Below are 21,878 nucleotides of genomic sequence, written 5' to 3' on the forward strand. Positions count from 1 at the left end.
ACCAAACCAGGGATTCAAGCTTGAGGAGGCTAATTTGCATATTCCAGGTGTCTTCTGGGAAAAGCGAAGTCTCCCTAAGCTAGAAGATCGTTGGGTACAGCCGGGACCAGCTGCTTGGGAAGCATCACCAAACCAGGGATTCAAGCTTGAGGAGGCTAATTTGCATATTCCAGGTGTCTTCTGGGAAAAGCGAAGTCTCCCTAAGCTAGAAGATCGTTGGGTACAGCCGGGACCAGCTGCTTGGGAAGCATCACCAAACCAGGGATTCAAGCTTGAGGAGGCTAATTTGCATATTCCAGGTGTCTTCTGGGAAAAGCGAAGTCTCCCTAAGCTAGAAGATCGTTGGGTACAGCCGGGACCAGCTGCTTGGGAAGCATCACCAAACCAGGGATTCAAGCTTGAGGAGGCTAATTTGCATATTCCAGGTGTCTTCTGGGAAAAGCGAAGTCTCCCTAAGCTAGAAGATCGTTGGGTACAGCCGGGACCAGCTGCTTGGGAAGCATCACCAAACCAGGGATTCAAGCTTGAGGAGGCTAATTTGCATATTCCAGGTGTCTTCTGGGAAAAGCGAAGTTTCCCTAAGCTAGAAGATTGTTGGGTACAGCCGGGACCAGCTGCTTGGAAAGCATCACCAAACCTGTAGGACATTATTGCAAGAGAGCTTGGCTGAGTAGATTACACAAGAAGGAAAACACACAACAAGTCAGCAGGATCTAGGAGCAACATGGCAGATGTGACAACCTACATGGTCAGCTGCAGCATGTGCTACATGTTCACAGATCGACCAGAAGAAGAATCCAATTTCACCTGTCAGAAGTGTAGACTAGTGGCCCTTTTAGAAGAAAAGGTGCGGGGTCTGGAAGAAAGAATAGCAACTTTGAAACTCATCAAAGAGAATGAAGACTTCCTAGACAGAACAGAAGCATCTCTACTGGTCACAGAAGGTGAAAAAAGTGTCAGAGAACCTCCAAAAGCAGATGAGTGGAAGCATGTGACCAAAAGAAGCAAGAAGACCATGGAGAAATCACCAACCACACAACTGAAGAACCGATATCAAATCTTTGTAGAGGATGAAGATGGCACACCTAAGGATGAAGCAATACCAGCAAGCAAAAAAGAAAAGGGCACACAGCAACAAGTGACAGCAAAAAGTACAGCCAAGAAGCAACGAAGAGTGGTGGTAGTGGGAGACTCACTACTGAGAGGCACAGAAGCAGCCATCTGCAGACCGGACATAACCGCAAGAGAAGTATGCTGCCTTCCAGGTGCGATGATCAAGGATGTGACCGATAGGATACCAAAGCTCTTCAGCTCCAAGGACGTCCACCCATTTCTTCTGATACATGTTGGCACCAATGACACGGCAAGGAAGGACCTACCGACAATCTGCAAGGACTTTGAAGAGTTGGGGAAGAAAGTAAAGGAATTGGATGCACAGGTAGTTTTTTCTTCTATCCTTCCAGTAGATGGGCATGGCAACAGGAGATGGAACAGGATCCTTGATGCAAACAACTGGCTAAGACGATGGTGTAGACAACAAGGATTCGGATTCCTGGACCACGGTGTGAATTACTGGTACGATGGACTCCTCGCCAGAGACGGACTACACCTCAACAAACCTGGGAAACACATTCGCCAGAAGACTCGCTACACTCATCAGGAGGGCGTTAAACTAGAAGAAGAGGGGACGGGAAGAAAAACATTAGACTCGAACAAAGAAGACCCAGGAAAACATACTCAGAAGGGAGGTAAGAACATTTCTAAAACAATCCACAGCGAGGAGATTGGAACAAAACAAAATCCTCTAAACTGCATGCTCGCAAACGCCAGAAGCCTGACAAACAAGATGGAAGAACTAGAAGCAGAAATATCTACAGGTAATTTTGACATAGTGGGAATAACCGAGACATGGTTAGATGAAAGCTATGACTGGGCAGTTAACTTACAGGGTTACAGTCTGTTTCGAAAGGATCGTAAAAATCGGAGAGGAGGAGGGGTTTGTCTCTATATAAAGTCTTGTCTAAAGTCCACTTTAAGGGAGGATATTAGCGAAGGAAATGAGGATGTCGAGTCCATATGGGTCGAAATTCATGGAGGGAAAAATGGTAACAAAATTCTCATTGGGGTCTGTTACAAACCCCCAAATATAACAGAAACCATGGAAAGTCTACTTCTAAAGCAGATAGATGAAGCTGCAGCCCATAATGAGGTCCTGGTTATGGGGGACTTTAACTACCCGGATATTAACTGGGAAACAGAAACCTGTGAAACCCATAAAGGCAACAGGTTTCTGCTAATAACCAAGAAAAATTATCTTTCACAATTGGTGCAGAATCCAACCAGAGGAGCAGCACTTTTAGACCTAATACTATCTAATAGACCTGACAGAATAACAAATCTGCATGTGTTGGGCATCTAGGAAATAGCGACCACAATATTGTGCAGTTTCACCTGTCTTTCACTAGGGGGACTTGTCAGGGAGTCACAAAAACACTGAACTTTAGGAAGGCAAAGTTTGACCAGCTTAGAGATGCCCTTAATCTGGTAGACTGGGACAATATCCTCAGAAATAAGAATACAGATAATAAATGGGAAATGTTTAAGAACATCCTAAATAGGCACTGTAAGCGGTTTATACCTTGTGGGAATAAAAGGACTAGAAATAGGAAAAACCCAATGTGGCTAAACAAAGAGGTAAGACAGGCAATTAACAGTAAAAAGAAAGCATTTGCACTACTAAAGCAGGATGGCACCATTGAAGCTCTAAAAAACTATAGGGAGAAAAATACTTTATCTAAAAAACTAATTAAAGCTGCCAAAAAGGAAACAGAGAAGCACATTGCTAAGGAGAGTAAAACTAATCCCAAACTGTTCTTTAACTATATCAATAGTAAAAGAATAAAAACTGAAAATGTAGGCCCTTTAAAAAATAGTGAGGAAAGAATGGTTGTAGATGACGAGGAAAAAGCTAACATATTAAACACCTTCTTCTCCACGGTATTCACGGTGGAAAATGAAATGCTAGGTGAAATCCCAAGAAACAATGAAAACCCTATATTAAGGGTCACCAATCTAACCCAAGAAGAGGTGCGAAACCGGCTAAATAAGATTAAAATAGATAAATCTCCGGGTCCGGATGGCATAACACCCACGAGTACTAAGAGAACTAAGTAATGTAATAGATAAACCATTATTTCTTATTTTTAGGGACTCTATAGCGACAGGGTCTGTTCCGCAGGACTGGCGCATAGCAAATGTGGTACCAATATTCAAAAAGGGCTCTAAAAGTGAACCTGGAAATTATAGGCCAGTAAGTCTAACCTCTATTGTTGGTAAAATATTTGAAGGGTTTCTGAGGGATGTTATTCTGGATTATCTCAATGAGAATAACTGTTTAACTCCATATCAGCATGGGTTTATGAGAAATCGCTCCTGTCAAACCAATCTAATCAGTTTTTATGAAGAGGTAAGCTATAGGCTGGACCACGGTGAGTCATTGGATGTGCTATATCTCGATTTTTCCAAAGCGTTTGATACCGTGCCGCACAAGAGGTTGGTACACAAAATGAGAATGCTTGGTCTGGGGGAAAATGTGTGTAAATGGGTTAGTAACTGGCTTAGTGATAGAAAGCAGAGGGTGGTTATAAATGGTATAGTCTCTAACTGGGTCGCTGTGACCAGTGGGGTACCGCAGGGGTCAGTATTGGGACCTGTTCTCTTCAACATATTCATTAATGATCTGGTAGAAGGTTTACACAGTAAAATATCGATATTTGCAGATGATACAAAACTATGTAAAGCAGTTAATACAAGAGAAGATAGTATTCTGCTACAGATGGATCTGGATAAGTTGGAAACTTGGGCTGAAAGGTGGCAGATGAGGTTTAACAATGATAAATGTAAGGTTATACACATGGGAAGAAGGAATCAATATCACCATTACACACTGAATGGGAAACCACTGGGTAAATCTGACAGGGAGAAGGACTTGGGGATCCTAGTTAATGATAAACTTACCTGGAGCAGCCAGTGCCAGGCAGCAGCTGCCAAGGCAAACAGGATCATGGGGTGCATTAAAAGAGGTCTGGATACACATGATGAGAGCATTATACTGCCTCTGTACAAATCCCTAGTTAGACCGCACATGGAGTACTGTGTCCAGTTTTGGTCACCGGTGCTCAGGAAGGATATAATGGAACTAGAGAGAGTACAAAGGAGGGCAACAAAATTAATAAAGGGGATGGGAGAACTACAATACCCAGATAGATTAGCGAAATTAGGATTATTTAGTCTAGAAAAAAGACAACTGAGGGGCGATCTAATAACCATGTATAAGTATATAAGGGGACAATACAAATATCTCGCTGAGGATCTGTTTATACCAAGGAAGGTGACGGGCACAAGGGGGCATTCTTTGCGTCTGGAGAAGAGAAGGTTTTTCCACCAACATAGAAGAGGATTCTTTACTGTTAGGGCAGTGAGAATCTGGAATTGCTTGCCTGAGGAGGTGGTGATGGCGAACTCAGTCGAGGGGTTCAAGAGAGGCCTGGATGTCTTCCTGGAGCAGAACAATATTGTATCATACAATTATTAGGTTCTGTAGAAGGACGTAGATCTGGGGATTTATTATGATGGAATATAGGCTGAACTGGATGGACAAATGTCTTTTTTCGGCCTTACTAACTATGTTACTATGTTACTTAGAAAATGTGTTTCCTCATTCCTTCAAACCGTCCCGGAGGTGGGACTTTCCTTCTTAAGCAGCACAGCCGTCATTCGTACCCCCTTGGCGCCGGGCGCAGCCTCCTGAGCGTTGTTTGTTTCTGTCCCGGAGCCTGCGCTGTTAGGTTATCCCTTGGCCATGTGCAGTTAGCGCTGCCCATCTTCTGACATCATTTGATGTCAGGCTGACTGTGCCTCTGCGGTCGCGCTGCCCGAGAACCCATCCCGCAGTGTCTTCTGATTTATGCACACTGAGGGGCTGGGATTCATGGGGATGTGCAGTGCATATCTTTGCCTCTCACTCATCTCCTTCTGCCTTCTTCAGACTGTGCAGCATCACGGCCGTGGCATGTGATTAGGGATCAGCTGACGCCGCACAGTCTGAAGAAGGCGGAAGGAGATGAGTAAGAGGCGAAGTTATGCACTGCGCAAGGCCATGCATCCCAGCCCCGCAGTGTGAATAAATCAGAAGACACTGCGGCGCTGGGGTACATGGGCATGCGCAGTGCATATCTTCGCCTCTCACTCATCTCCTTCCGCCTTCTTCAGACTGTGCGGCGTCACAGCCGTGGCATGTGATTAGGGATCAGCTGACACCGCTAAGTCTGAAGAAGGCAGAAGGAGATGAGTGAGAGGCGAACTTATACACTGCGCAAGGCCATGCATCCCAGCCCCACAGTGTGAATAAATCAAAAGGCACTGCGGGGCAGGATCTTGGGCAGCACGACCGCACATGCACCGTCAGCCTGTCATCAAATGATGTCAGAAGACGGGCAGCGCTAACTGCGCATGGCCAAGGGATAACATAACAGCGCAGGCTCCGGGACAGAAACAAACAATGCTCAGGAGGCTGCACCCGGCACCAAGGGGGTATGAATGATGGCTGTGCTTCGTCTCATTAAGAAGGGAAGTCCCGCCTCCGGGACGGTTTCACTGTATGAGGGGCCACATTTTATAAGTGATTTGTTCAGCGTGTGCAAGGAGCATAATTAAAAGAGCGACCTTTTCCTTGTACAGCATTACTGCTGCACAAGGTGGCTTCTCTAGTTGCAAACCCCTGGGGGAGGGGGGTTTAAAGGTTCCCTTTCAACTTGCTCCAATTAGGCCTCAGCCTACACTCTGTTTGTCATGTAATCCCTGGGCTCTAACACCACCAGTTGCTGCTCAGAAGTGTCTTTGGCACGGGTACTCCCACCTGCCCAGCCTGGTTCCAGCACCATCAGCTGGTTCCGGGTAGTGTCAAGGTCACTTTGCCTCCAATACGTTGTCCTGTCGTGTTGCGGTCAGGTTAGCCGACTCTATGGTGCCTGCAGTTTAGGTGGTTCCTATGTGGGCTGCAGGAACTGGCAATCAAGGCTGGTTCCGTAGTGCCAAGAGGACAAGCTCCCCCTGTAGGACTGTGGGTTTTCGGTAACTACGGCCGGCTCGCGGACTACCAATTTTTTTTTCCCCTGTGGACCTTCTGCTGTCTATCTGAGTTCCAGCAACATTAGCTGGTTCTTAGGAAGACAATATTGAATAGGTCTCCCTGGTTCCAGTACCGTCAGCTGGTTCCGGGCAGAGCCTTTGGCTTATGTGCCTCCTTCTGGGTATCCGAGTTCCACCAACGTCAGGTGGTCCTTGGTAGTGCTTTCTGGCACGGGTACCTCCTGCTTAGTAACCAGGTTACAGTAGCATCAGCTGGTCCTCCGTTGTTCCATTGACTCTTGTACCTTCGGCAATCCTTCCAGGTTCCAGTACCGTCAGCTGGTTCTTGGCAGTGTCTTTGGCATGGGTACTCCCTCCTGCCCAGCCTGGTTCCAGCATGCCAGCTGTTTCCGGGTAGTGTCAAGGTCACTTTCCTTCGAATACGTTGTCCTGTCGTGTTGCGGTCGGGTTAGCAGACTCAATGGTGCCTGCAGTTTAGGTGCTTCCTATGTGGGCTGCGGGAACTGGCAATCAAGGCTGGTTCCTTTGTGCCAATAGGACAAGTTCCCCCTGTAGGACTGTGGGTTTTCAATAACTACGGCCGGCTCGTGGCCTAGCAATTTTTTTTTTCCCTGTAGACCTTCTGCTGCCTATCTGAGGTCCAGCACCATTAGCTGATTCTTAGGAAGACCATATTGAATAGGTCCCCCTGGTTCCAGTACTGTCAGCTGGTTCCGGGCAGAGCCTTTGGCTTAGGTGTCTCCTTCTGGGTATCCGAGTTCCACCAACGTCAGGTGGTCCTTGGTAGTGCTTCCTGGCACGGGTACCTCCTGCTTAGTAACCGGGTTCCAGTAACGTCAGCTGGTCCTCAGTTGTTCCATTGGCTCTTGTACCTTCTGCTACCCATCCGGGTACCAGTACCATCATCTGGTTCTTGGCAGTGTCTTTTGCTCTTGTACCTTCTGCTCCCCATCCTGGTTCCAGTACCATCAGCTGGTTCCGGGCAGAGCCTTTGGCTTAGGTGCCTCCTTCTGGGTATCCGAGTTCCACCAATGTCAGGTGGTAATTGGTAGTGCTTTCTGGCACGGGTACCTCCTGCTTAGTAACTGGGTTCCAGTACCGTCAGCTGGTCCTCGGTAGTTCCATTGGCTCTTGTACCTTCGGCTACCCATCCGGGTTCCAGTACCGTCAGCTGGTTCTCGGCAGTGTCTTTGGCTCTTGTACCTTCTGCTCCCCATCCTGGTTCCAGTACCGTCAGCTGGTTCTGGGCAGAGCTTTTGGCTTAGGTGCCTCCTTCTGGGTATCTGAGTTCCACCAAAGTCAGGTGGTCCTTGGTAGTGCTTTCTGGCACAGGTACCTCCTGCTTAGTAACCGGGTTCCAGTAACATCAGCTGATCCTCGGTAGTTCCATTGGCTCTTGGACCTTCGGGTAGCCATCCGGGTTCCAGTACCGTCAGCTGGTTCTCAGCAGTTCCTCAGCCTTCTTGTACCTTCTGCTACATTTCCAAGTTCAAGACCCTAAAGACGACGACCCTGAAGACCACCCCAAAGAAAACGACGACCCCGCAGACGACCCCAGAGATGACGACTCCGGAGACGACGACCCTGGAGACGACGACCCTGAAGACCACCCCGAAGAAGACGACGACCCTGGAGACGACGACCCTGAAGACCGAGAAGCAGAAGAGCAAGAAGCTGCAGCACAAAGAGCAGAAGAACATTAAGCATAAGACTAAAAATCATAGCAAAAGATATTATCTAAATTATAAGCAGAAGAAGACTAAGCAGTGTATGGGGGTGAGTCCGTTCCTCCTCATGATGCCCCTGGAAAAAGCCTGCTGCTGCAGGCCAAACTGAACGCGGACAAATCCTGTTGTAACTCTTTTGTGACAGGCAGAACGGAAGGTGTAATCTTCAAACTTTTATAGATAACAACTACAGGAATGCCTGTCACAAATAAGAATATAATGAAGAAGAAGAACATGAAGAAGATGAAAAAGAAGTAGAATATGAAGAATAATAGTTGAATAAAAAGAATATGAAGAATGTAAAAGAAAGAATAATAGGAAGAAGGTGAAGAAGAAGATGAATAAGGTGATGAAGAACTTGATGAAAAAGATGCTGCTGCTGCTGAGGATGATGAAGAAGAAAGTGTGGGAGAAGTAAAAATGAAGGTGATGAGCATGGAGTTAGTGAATCATAAATATCTGACAAAATATAAAAAATCTTAACATAGTCAATATCTTTGTAACTTCGAACGTCTTAAAATTTTTTTTAATTCCTGCTATTCCATTTGATTGGGCTAAACCTCTCTGCATTTAATGTCTCCTCCACCTCCCCCAATACATCCTACATTATTCTTACTTGTTTTCCTTCATGTAGAATTAACCTACAAGGAAAGAAAGGGTTTATTTTAATTCCAATATTTTGGTCCCATTGACTTGCATTGGTATCAGGTATCGGTATCGGCGATATCCGATATTTTTAAAATATCGGCCGATCCAATCCGATACCGATATTTCCGAATATCGGAAGGTATCGCTCAACACTACCCATCATATACCAGCATTTACTGTCTTCTGTAAAAGTTATATAAAAGGTTTGCGCAGGAAAGGTGTTTTCCAGAGGCTATATGCAGCAGAAAAGATGGAAACATTATTAAAAAATGCTTTCTCATGTGCATTTGGTTGAGTTTGATGGAAGAGTATAGTATCATGTACCATTAATAGCCATCCTGAGAACTGTAGCAGCATGCACCCATGCAGAAAATTGCATAATTTTTATTATATTTCATGGAAGCATAGGTTTATGTTCCTCTTCTAATTATTAATGATTGAATTGCTCAGCATGCATAATCATGAAAAAAAACATGCACCACACACTTTTTGATTAATTTTTAAAATATTCTGTGAATACAGATTGATCTATGACAAACACATTTCCCACATAGTACATTATATTTTGTTTCCCGGCAATAATTGCAAAATAAGATTTTTTTTCATCAAATTACAAATATGAAAAAATCGGAGGAAATAGGAGTATATTGGTTAAAAAGATTATTTTATTATTTAACAAATAACAGTGAATACTGAATACAAAACACAAGATAACAATTAAAAAAAGATGATATCTAAGATCACAGGTGCCAGGCACCCCATCATAGAGTGCAAATAGATGGAAAGCGTTTGATTCATAAAGTGCAGAAGTAATAAGACCAAGTGTTCTCAAGTAAACATATCTCACACATAGCGCTTACTGGCAAATATTAGATAGGGTAGATGGCACCAAAATGGATCAAACATGGATTCGCTTCTTGATTTTCTAGCTTTCTCAATGGGATAACTGCTATTCCCAACCTTTATATCTCATTGCTGATTACCAGAATGGCCGGTCACATGGTGTGAATTGGCCAATCATGTCGGCATCTGTGGCGCTTGCACACTGGGAGCCGCAGGTCCTACACCGGCCATCGGCGTCAAGCATATCCGCGCATGTGCAGAAAATGATGCACCGGCAATGCGCGGTATGCTGTGGAGATGCCGCTATAGGTGAGGTGCCACTGAGCCAACAGCACGCACGCACACTGCCACACAAACTTCTATAATAGATACTAATTCCCACCCAACATACATCTGCAGATTAAAAGATGTCACAGGAAAAAATAATACATATCAATGGGCCTACCCAAATTATATTCGCAGGTTAAAGCGACTCTGTCACCTGAATTTGGAGGGAACAATTTTCAGCCATAGAGGCGGGGTTTTCGGGTGTTTGATTCACCCTTTCCTTACTCGCTGGCTGCATGCTGGCTGCAATATTGGATTGAAGTTCATTCTCTATCCTCCGTAGTACACGCCTGCACAAGGCAATCTCCATGGCTGAAAATTGTTCCCTCTAAATTCAGGTGACAGAGTCCCTTTAAGAGGGTGTCACACAGTAAAAATACATATCGGTAGTCACCTGAGACACCTTGCTTTGCATAATAAATATAAAAACAACATGCAATCAAGCAGATGATATGTGCAGTGATATTCTAGTCCTTGTCAGAGGTTTTATTTAGAGATCAATATAATGAATTCCGCCAAGATGACATGCAGTATAGCTGTAGATGCGTATGGGTATGAATGGATACAATCCGGTCCTTACCACAAAACTGTAAAAATAATAAACGATAAGGTGATTAATAAATAACAAAACAACTACATAGATCCAGATATGATCAAGGGGGTGCAAAAAGATGGTGATTGGAGTAAACAAGTCAACTCTAGAGAGAAATTATTGGTATTCTTTATAGAAATGAGGTGAAGCTTAATGTTTCATTTAGCCTCTTTGGTGCCATAGTGTCTAATTGCACTATCCAATTCGCTTCAAGTTGTGCCAATAGTTTCTTATTGTTTCCTCCCCTAATCCCCATGTGTAGACTCTCGATTCCCCTGACCCAAAGAGACCCCGCGTCATAATTGTGATGTGTCCTAAAGTGGCACAGGATGGTCTTCAGACCAGAGGGATCGACCACCGTCCTGGCCGCGCAAATGTCCCTCACATTTTCACGCACTCTAACTCAAAGCTCCCTAGAGGTGAGGCCTATGTAGATCCGTGGACAAGCACATGTGGCATAGTAAATAACTTTACTTGCTCCACAAGTAATATGTTGTCTAATTTGAAATTGTTTAAGGCCATCAGATGATTCAAAAACAGAGCTGCGTTGGACATTCGCGCAAGCCAGGCAGTGGCCACACTGGAAGCAACCCAAGAGAGGGCCCAGAGTGCCAAATATATTCTTGATTGGTGGAATGTCATGGCTCCTAACTAAGAGATTACCGATGTTAGGTGCTCTTCTAGATGTCATGGCAGGATAGTCACCCAAGGTGGCCCCCAGGGCTTGCGCGGTACTCAATATAGACCAATGTTTATACAAAATATTTCTAATATTTTGCCACCCGTGATTATAGGTACTCATAAATCTGAAGGTATCTTTATCACTCCTTTTATTTACATTTTTGTTGGTGCATAATTGGTCCCTACGCGGAGACTTCCTAGCCCTGTCAAAGCCACGCTTGATCCTCCTGCGGCTATAGCCACGTGATTTGAATCGGGAATGCAAATCTGCAGCCTGGATAAAAAACCTTTGATCAGATGAACAGATCCGTTTCCTTCTCAGGAACTGTCTGACCGGGACAGCTCTGATGGTAGCAGGATTATGGGCTGAATCAGCCCGAATTAAGGTATTCATAGAGGTGGACTTTCTAAAGACGTCAGTCTGGATGTTCCACATGGTGTCAAGCTCCAGAGTGACGTCCAAGAAGTCTACTCTTGTAGGATGGTATTGATAAGTCATCTTAATATTGTATGAATTGGAATTGAGTTTAAACATGAATTCCTCGAGCTGCCGTGCCGTCCCACACCACATCAAAAAAAGATGATCGATATATCGAAGCCAGCACAGCACATGGTCGGTGGCCTCCGCGCCCCTGTCGCCAAACAGAAATCTCTCCCAGTATCCTAGGAAGAGACTAGCATACGAGGGTGCACAGGCCACACCCACGGCTTTGCGGCGCTTCTGTAGATAGACTATATCTTTAAAAACAAAGAAATTATGGGTAAGGACAAAGCACAGCATATCTGCACATGTGTGGGAAAATGATTCACCGGCCATGTGCGGGATGCTGTGGAGACGCAGCGACAGGAGAGGAGCCACTGAGCCAACAGCACGCACGCGCACAGCCTCACGAACTTCTATAATAGGTACTAATTCCCACCCAATTACCAATATGTGTTTCTCTTTCAGATTTTTTCCCTGTTTTTTTAATATTTATTTTAATTATTTCTAATAAACGTTACAGGTTTTAAACATTCGCCTGTATCTCTTCTTTATCCTGGAGACTTACAAGCTTCCAGGTTGTGTTTGTATATACATTGGCTGATGTGCATGCACTAATGATATTTAGGATTGGTTGGTTAGTACTGTGGTATTGCAGTATATAATATAAGCAATTGGATGAATGAAGGGGCAAGTCCCCTAACGGGACTAAAGAATAAAGAAAAGAAGAAAGTGTATAAAAAAATGAACAAAATATATTTATAGATTTAAATATGTATATATACACTGCTCAAAAAAATAAAGGGAACACTAAAATCCCACATTCTAGATATCACTGAAATATTCCAGTTTTAAATCTTTATTCATTACATAGTGGAATGTGTTGAGAACAATAAAATCTAAAAATTATCAACGTAAATCACAACTAATATCCTACAGAGATCTGGAGTTGGAATGATGCTCAAAATCAAAGTGGAAAATGAAGTTACAGGCTGATCCAACTTCAGCGGAAATGCCTCAAGACAAATAAATGATGCTCAGTAGTGTGTGTGGCCTCCACTTGCCTGTATGACCTCCCTACAATGCCTGGGCATGCTGCTGATGAGGTGGCGGATGGTCTCCTGAGGGATCTCCTTCCAGTCCTGGACTAAAGCATCTGTCAACTCCTGGACAGTCTGTGGTGCAACATGACGTTGGTGGATGGTGTGAGACATGATGTACCAGATGTGTTCAATTGGATTCAGGTCTGGGGAATGGGCGGGTCTGTCCATAGCTTCAATGCCTTCATCTTGCAGGAACTGCTGATACACTCCAGCCACATGAGGTCTGGCACTGTCCTATATTAGGAGGAACCCAGGGCCAACCGCACCAGCATATGATCTCACAAAGGGTTTGAGTATCTTATCTCGGTACCTAATGGCAGTCAGGCTACCTCTGGCGAGCACATGGAGGGCTGTGCGGCCCTCCAAAGAAATGCCACCCCACACCATTACTGACCCACTGCCAAACCAGTCATGCTGAAGGATGTTGCAGCCAGCAGATCGCTCTCCACGGCGTCTGCTGACTCTGTCACGTCTGTCACATGTGCTCAGTGTGAACCTGCTTTCATCTGTGAAGAGCACAGGGCGCCAGTGACAAATTTGCCAATCCTGGTGTCCTGCGGCAAATGCCAAGCGTCCTGCATAGTGTTGGGCTGTGAGCACAATCCCCTTCTGTGGACCTTGGGCACTTAGACTATCCTCATGGAGTTGGTTACTAACCGTTTGTGCAGACACATGCACATTTGTGGCCTGCTGGAGGTCATTTTGCAGGGCTCTGGCAGTGTTCCACCTGTTCCTCCTTGCACAAAGGCTGAGGTAGCAGTCCTGCTGCTGGGTAGTTGCCCTCCTACGGCCCCCTCCATGTCTCCTGGTGTACTGGCCTCTCTCCTGGTAGCACATCCCTGGACACTACGCTGACAGACACAGCAAACCTTCTTGCCACAGCTCGATTTGATGTGCCATCCTGGATGAGCTGCACTACCTGAGCCACTTGTGTGGGTTGTAGAGTCCGTCTCTTGCTACCACGAGTGTGAAAGCACAACCAACATTCAAAAGTGACCAAAACATCAGGCAGAAAGCATTGGTGCTGATATGTGGTCTGTGGTCCCCACCTGTAGAACCACTCCTTTATTGAGGGTGTCTTGATTGCCAATAATTTCCATCTGTTGTCTATTCCATTTGCACAACAGCATGTGAAATTGATTGTCCAACAGTGTTGCTTCCTAAGTGGACAGTGTGATTTCACAGAAGTTTGATTAATTTGGAGTTATATTCTGATGTTTAAGTGTTCCCTTTATTTTTTGAGGAGTGTATATATACAGTGCCTGGCGAAAGTATTCGGCCCCCTGGAACTTTTCAACCTTTTCCCACATATCATGCTTCAATCAAAAAGATACCAAATTTAAATTTTTGGTGAAGAACCAACAACAAGTGGAACACAAATTGTTGAATGAAATGTATTGGTTATTTAAAATTTTTGTTGATATTCAAAAACTGAAAAGTGGAGCGTGCAATATTATTCGGCCCCTTTACTTTCAGTGCAGCAAACTCACTCCAGAAGTTAATTGTGGATCTCTGAATGATCCAATGTTGTCCTAAATGCCTAATGATGATAAATATAATCCACCTGTGTGTAATCAAGTCTCCGTATAAATGCACCTGCTCTGTAATTGTCTCAGGGTTCTGTTTGAAGCATAGAGAGCATCATGAAGACCAAGGAACACAGCAGGCAGGTCAGTGATACTGTTGTGGAGAAGTTTAAAGCCAGATTTGGATACAAAATAATTTCCAAAACTTTAAACATCCCAAGGAGCACTGTGCAAGTGATTATATTGAAATGGAAGGAGTATCATACCACTGCAAATCTACCAAGACCCGGCCGTCCCTCTAAACCTTCATCTCAAACAAGTAGAAGACTGATCAGAGATCAGTGATTCTTCACCAAAAAATTACATTTGGTATCTTTATGTTTGAAGCATGATATGTGGGAAAAGGTTGAAAAGTTCCAGGGGGCCGAATACTTTCGCAAAGGCATTGTATAAATAGGTACATCTCACAAAATTAGAATATCAACAAAAAGTTAATTTATTTCAGTTCTTCAATACAAAAAGTGAAACTCATATATTAGATGCAGTCATTGCAAATAGAGTGATGTATTTCAAGTGTTTATTTCTGTTAATATTGATGATAATGGCTTACAGCCAATGAAAACCCAAAAGTCATTATCTCAGTAAATTAGAATACTTTACACCAGCTTGAAAAAATGATTTTAACATCCAAAATGATGGCCTACTGAAATGTATGTTCAGCGAATACTTGGTCAGGGCTACTTTTGCATCAATTACTGCATCAATGCGGAGTGTCATGGAGGCGATCAGTCTGTGGCACTTCTGAGGTGTTATGGAAGCCCAGGTTGCTTTGATAGCAGCCTTCAGCTAGTCTGCATTGTTGGGACTAGTGTCTCTCATGTTCCTCTTGACAATACCCCATAGATTCTCTCTGAGGTTAAAGTCAGGCGAGTTTGCTGGCCAATCAAGCACAGTGATACTGTTGTTTTTAAACCAGGTATTGGTACTTTTGGCAGTGTGGACAGGTGCCAAGTCCTGCTGGAGAAGGAAATTTCCATCTCCAAAAAGCTTGTCGGCGGTGGGAATCATGAAGTGCTCTAAAATTTCCTAGTAGATGGCTGTGCTGACTTGGGTCTTGATAAAACACACTTTACCTACACCAGCAGATGACATAGCTCCCCAAACCATCACTGATTGTGGAAACGATGTATGTAAAGCAGTGTCTCAATGTATGCTATGTGATGCATAAAACAGTCATAGTGTCTTTTATGTAATGCATATACAGCAGTCTCAGGGCATCCTTTGTGATGTATAGTATACAGCAGTCTCAGTTTCTCCTATGTGATGTATACAGCCGTCTCAGGGTATCCTATGTGATGTACTTAATAGTCTCAGAGTATCCTATGTGATTTATATTCAACAGTGTCAGTATATCCTATGTGATGTAAAGTACACAGCAGTTTCAGTATCTCCTATGTTATGTACACAGCAGTCTCCTGTAGAAAGAAATGGCCTAGCTTAGAGGATTCACCTCAAATGGTGAACCCATAATATTTATTGTAGATTTATAACAGTGGTCCAGTGGTGTACATGCTAGAGGAGCAGCCCAATTCTTTGGGACACTTGAAGAGAGGGGTAAAGTTCTGGGACAACAAACACTACAGATTTATATTTCATATAACAAGGCATGTATAGTGTATAACAAGGCATCATCATGAGAACTTATAAGAAATATGTCACCATTAAATGTATACAATACGTGCTTTGAAAGGCGAAGTTAGCAGCATCATTGTGGGATTAGATCATTCTTTAGGGTTTCCTAACCCTCTACAAATATTTATGAAGTAATACATGTGAGTAATACAGGATATATATAGTACACAGGTGGACATACCAAGAACAAATAGTTTTGCTGTTGCTTTAGAGAATAGATATTGAAGAAGACATGTTAATGACAAAGCAAGTTGTGTGGTACCATAAAGGCAGTAGGAGAAAAGTATTTGCTTGAGTATTTGCTTATTTTATTTTACTTTATCTCACACAGGGGATTACAGAATTTAGGAAGAGGCTGTCCAAGTAGTGGATAAACACTTTCAGAAACATCGGTAATATCATCACTGTTAAAGCAAATATCTGGTTTGGCAAGAAATCAATTTAATTTGACAGGCAAATTAATAATATGGAGCACATTTTCCTCACCAGTTGGTATAAAAAGTTTAACCTACTAGATGAAAAAAATGTTACAAAATATTCAATTTCCATTAACCCCTTCATGACCCCAGCTTTTTTTCGGTTTTGGGTTTTCGTTTTTCGCTCCCCTCCTTCCCAGAGCCATAACTTTTTTATTTTTCCATCAATATGGCCATGTGAGGGCTTATTTTTTGTGGGATAAGTTGTACTTTTGAATGACATAATTGGTTTTAGCATGTCATGTACTAGAAAACGGGAAAAAAATTTCAAGTGTGGTGAAATTGCAAAGAAACTGCAATCCCACAGTGGTTTTTTGTTTGGCTTTTTTGCTAGGTTCACTAAATGCTAAAACTGACCTGCCACTATGATTCTCCAGGTCATTACAAGTTTATAGACACCAAACAAGTCTAGGTTATTTTTTATCTAAGTGGTAAAAAAAATTCCAAACTTTGCTTAAAAAAAAAAAATGTGCAAAGTTATGATACCCGTAGTGTCTCCATTTTTCGTGATCTGGGGTCAGGTGAGGATTTATTTTTTGCGTGCTGAGCTGACATTTTTAATGATACCATTTTGGTGCAGATACCATCTTTTAATCGGCCGTTATTGCATTTTAATGCAATGTCGTGGCAACCAAAAAAATGTTATTCTGGCGTTTCAAATTTTTTTCTCGCTACTCTGTTTAGCGATCAGGTTAATCCTTTTTTGTTGTTAATACATTGGGTGAATCTGAACGCGGCGATGCCAAATATGTGTAGGTTTGATTTTTTTTTTATTGTTTTATTTTGAATGGGGCGAAAAAAAAAACTTTTTTTTTAGTTTTGCCATGCTTCAACAGCTTCCATGGGAGGCTAGAAGCTGGCACAACTCAATCGGCTCTGCTACATAGGAGCGATGCTCAGATCGCTCCTATGTGGCTGAATTAGTGCATTGCTATGAGCGACGACCCCAGGGTGGCGCTCACAGCAATCCGGCATAAGCAACCATAGACCATAGACCTATGGTTGTCATGCCGACGCATCGCTGAACCCCGATCACGTGACGGGGTCAGCGATGCACTCATTTCTGGCCCGATGGCCGGAAGCGCTAGTTAAATGCCGCTGTCAGCGTTTGACAGCGGCATTTAACTAGTTAATAGCGGTGGGTGAATCACGATTCCACCCACCGCTATTGCGGGCACATGTCAGCTGTACAAAACAGCTGACATGTCCAGGCTTTGATGCAGGCTCACCGCCGGAGCCCGCATCAAAGCGGGGGTTCTGACCTCGGACATACTATCCCAACCGAGGTCAGAAAGGGGTTATGTCCAACAAAAAGAGAGAGTAGAGGACGGCACTAGAGCAGAATAAGCTCCACTGGACTTAAGCTCACTAATGAGCAACCGAATCGCAGATGTCACGAAAGCTCTGGGTCTGGTGCTCTGCACTAGTAGCATGTAGCTTAGTAAACAACGTGGCAGAAGAAGAAGCATGAATGCGGCACTCACCCTTTTCGTAGCTGTGTAATCATGCTCTTTATTGGACAAAAATGTTAATACATCCGTTAGGACATCAGGACTGCAAGAGGGTGCGGGGATGGAGTGTGGACGACGGCCGTTTCGTACGGCTTGTCCCGTTGAAGCACAAGCTGTGCGAAACGGCCGTCGTCCACACTCCATCCCTGCACCCTCTTGCAGTCCTGATGTCCTAATGGATGTATTAACATTTTTGTCCAATAAAGAGCACGATTACACAGCTACGAAAAGGGTGAGTGCCGCATTCATGCTTCTTCTTCTGCCAGAAAGAGGTTATACCTTAACATTCTCCAATGTACTATTTTATATAGGAACCATCCCATTGATATAATATTACTTTATAGCGATGGTGTGGGCATATGAGTTGGGTATGTGCCACGATTTGCAGGCTATGGCAATATTATACAGCTGTTATTTAACCCTTTAGAAGCTGTAGTATGACAAAGGCACAGATATCCCTTTCCAACTTACTTCTACCTAAAAGCATTACGCTCACAGGCATATTACACTGCAGAGCAAACAACATACGGTATACAGTAGCTTGCAAAAGTATTCACTCCCTTAGAATTTTCCTTTTTTTGTTACATTACAACCTGGGTTTAAATATTTTTGTGATCAGATTTGTGTGTGATTCATCAGCCCTAAACAGTCTAAGTTAGTGAAGTGAAGTGAGAAAAATATCGGAATAAATTAAATTTATGGACATATGGGCATGGGCATATGTATGCAACCCTTTTGCTACGAAGCCCCTACAAATTTCTGGTGCAAGCAATTACCTTCATAAGTCACATACTTAGTGAAAGGTAGTCCACCTGTGTGCAATCTAAGGCCTCTTTCACACTTCCGTCGGTACGGGGCCGTCACTAGGCGTCGGCGCGACCTACCGACGGACGTTGAGGTTTTTTTGCACAACGTGGGCAGCGGACTCAGTGTTTTAATGCGTCCGCTGCCCATAGTAAACTGCCAGGGAGGAGGGGGTGGAGTTACAGCCGGGCATGCGCACTTTAAAATGCAGGACATGACGTACGAAAAAACGTTACCTTGAACGTTTTTTCGCTACGACGGTCCACCAAATACCGACGCATCCAGTGCATAATGTATGGAACGTGTGTCCATAAATCGCGATGCGTCGGTAATACAAGTCTATGTGAAAAAAACCGCATCCTGCGGGCAACTTTGCAGGATGCGTTTTTTCCACAGAACGATGCATTACGACGGTCACAAAAGGACATAAGTGTGAAAATAGCCTAAGTGTTACATGTTACACACACCTTTTCTAAAAAAAGGCCACATAGGTTGCCACATCATTAAGCAAGAAGCACCACTAACCAAACATCATGAAGACCAAGAAGATCTCAAAACAAGTCAGGGACAAAGATGTTGTGAAGTACAAGTCAGGGTTGGGTTTTAAAAAAATATCTTAATCTCTGATAATCCCCCGCAGCACCATCAAATCCATTATCATTAAATGTAAAGAACGTTGTACCACAACAAACTTGCAAAGAGAGGGCCGCCCACCAAAACTCTCTGCCAGGGTCAGGAGGACATTAATCAGAGAGGCAGTGCAGAGGCCAAAGATAACCCTGATAACCCTGCAGAGTTCCCAGTCAGATACTGGAGTATCTGTCCATATGACCACAATAAGCCATATACTCCATAGAGGTGGCCTTTATTGAAGACTGGGCAGAAAAAAAAAACCTTTACTTATATAACAAAACTGTAAGATTTGTTTTCAGTTTGGTAAAATACATGTGGGAGACTCCCCAAATACAGCTCTGGCAAAAATTAAGAGACCACCACATCAAAACCCTGTCATGGGCAGCCCAATCTCCAGACCTGAACCCTGTTAAAAACCTCTGGAATGTAATAAAGAAGATGACGAATAGTCACAAGCCATCAAACAAAGAAGAACTGCTTAAATTTTTGCGCCAGAAGCAGTGTGAAAGACTGGTGGAAAGCATGCCAAGACGCATGAAAGCTGTGATTAAAAATCATGGTTATTCCACAAAATATTGAATTCTGAACTCTTCCAGAGTTAAAACATTAGTATTGTTGTTTCTAAATGATTATGAACTTGTTTTATTTGCATTATTTGAGGTCTGAAAGCACTGGATATTTTTAAAAATTTTGACCATTTCTCATTTTTGGAAACAAAATACAAAATGTATTGCTTCTAAATTCGGAGACGTTGTCAGAATTTTTTAGAATAAAAGAGCAATTTACATTTTACTCAAAAATATACCTATGAAGAGAAAAATCAGACAAACTGAAATTTTTGCAGTAGTCTCTTAAATTTTGCCAGAGCTGTATATGGAGGAAGGTGCTGTGGTTCTTTGGCCACAAATGTAAACGCTATGCCTGGTGCTAAACCAACATAGCTCATCACCTCAATAAATGCCATCCCCACAATGAAACATGGTGGTGGCAGCATGATGCTGCAGGGATGTTTTTCAGCAGCAGAGACAGGGAAAATGGTCTGAGTTGAGTGGATGATGGATGGTACTAAATACAGACATATTTTTGACCACAATCTGTTTCTGTCTATCAGTGATCTGAGATGGGGGAGACTGGGTTGGAGGTTTACCTTCCAACAAGATAATAACACAAGCATACTTCTAAAGCATCACTACAGTAGACTGGTTAAAGGGGAAATGTGTAAATGTTTTGAATGGACTAGTCAAAGCCCAGACCTTAATCCAATTGACAATATGTCGTCAGAATTGATGATTGCTGTTCACCAGAGGAAATCATCTAACTTGAAGGAGCTAGAGCAGTTTTACCTTGGGGAATGGTCAAAAATTCCAATGGCAAAATGTGGAAAGCTCGTAGAGACTAATGCAAAACGACTTGCAGCTGTAATTGCTGCAAAAGGAAGCACTACAAAGTACTTACTTTAGAAAGGTGAATACAGTAGTTATGCACACTGAAGTTTTCAATTAGTTTGTCCTATTTGTTATTTTGCTTCACAATAAAAGAAAATCAAATGTTCACAGTTGGAGACATGTTCTTCACATGAACTGAAGCCAACCCTCGAAAAAAAACTGTGAAAATACGGGTTGTGAAATTGCAAAACAAACAAATGCCAAGGGGGTGAATACTTTTGCAAGCCACTATATAAATATCTTATTATATACTTACCTTGTAATGTCTTCACATCCTGTTCCGTCCAGATGTGTCCAGATCCCAGAATTCCAAGCGGCGGAAGTTCTCCAACTGCCATATTGGGACACCCAAGTGATGGGTGTCTCAATGTGGAAACTGCTGGTGGTACCAACCTCTTGCACTGTACTACCCTCTTGCGCGGTACCACCAGCGGAACACCGTCGCACAACACATAAACACACAAACTATATACGCCATATGCACCACACACACACAAACACACAATGTATATGCCGTACGTACCACACGCACACACACACTGTATATGCCGTACGCAGCCTCTTGCATGGTGTTAAGAGAGGAACACCATCGTGATCACACTCCTGCCGGGATCAGCCGAATGATTCACTGACCTCTGCCATCTTTGTACAGGAGGAGCACATGCGCAGTTTAAATGTGACCAGACAAAGAGGGGGTGTGGAGGGCACCACTATATAATATTAATTTAAATTTCAGGAATGGGGTTCACCCATGGGCAACAAAGTAGAGAACATACAACAATGCAAGAGAAAGAATGCCCATATGTATAGGGAACACCACAAACAAGTAATACACTCAATTTATTGTAGAACAAGTCATAACCCTGAAGACACAACAATTTAAAAACATTTAAAACAGTTATGAAAATCCAGGAAAGCCATGCCCAATAATGTGGATCATGGACACCACGTGACTACCTGAACATGCTCAATGCTGTAAACATGGACTCAAGAATAAAAATAAAGATGCAAAAAGGTATATAAATAAACATGAGCGGCCCCTATCTATTCAAGAAAAAATTGGATAGGTTACTTTTTACAGCTCAATGTAATAATATCCTGACAAAGAAGGAAGTCACCTTTTTGACCACACTACATCCGGTGGTACCCACGCTGTACTTATTACCGAAAATCCATAAATCCATCCAAGAACCACCGGGTAGGCCCATCATTGCTGGTATTGGCAGTTTGTTTGAGAGG

The sequence above is a fragment of the Ranitomeya imitator genome, chromosome 3, assembly GCF_032444005.1.
Source record: "Ranitomeya imitator isolate aRanImi1 chromosome 3, aRanImi1.pri, whole genome shotgun sequence".
Classification (NCBI taxonomy): Eukaryota; Metazoa; Chordata; class Amphibia; order Anura; family Dendrobatidae; genus Ranitomeya; species Ranitomeya imitator.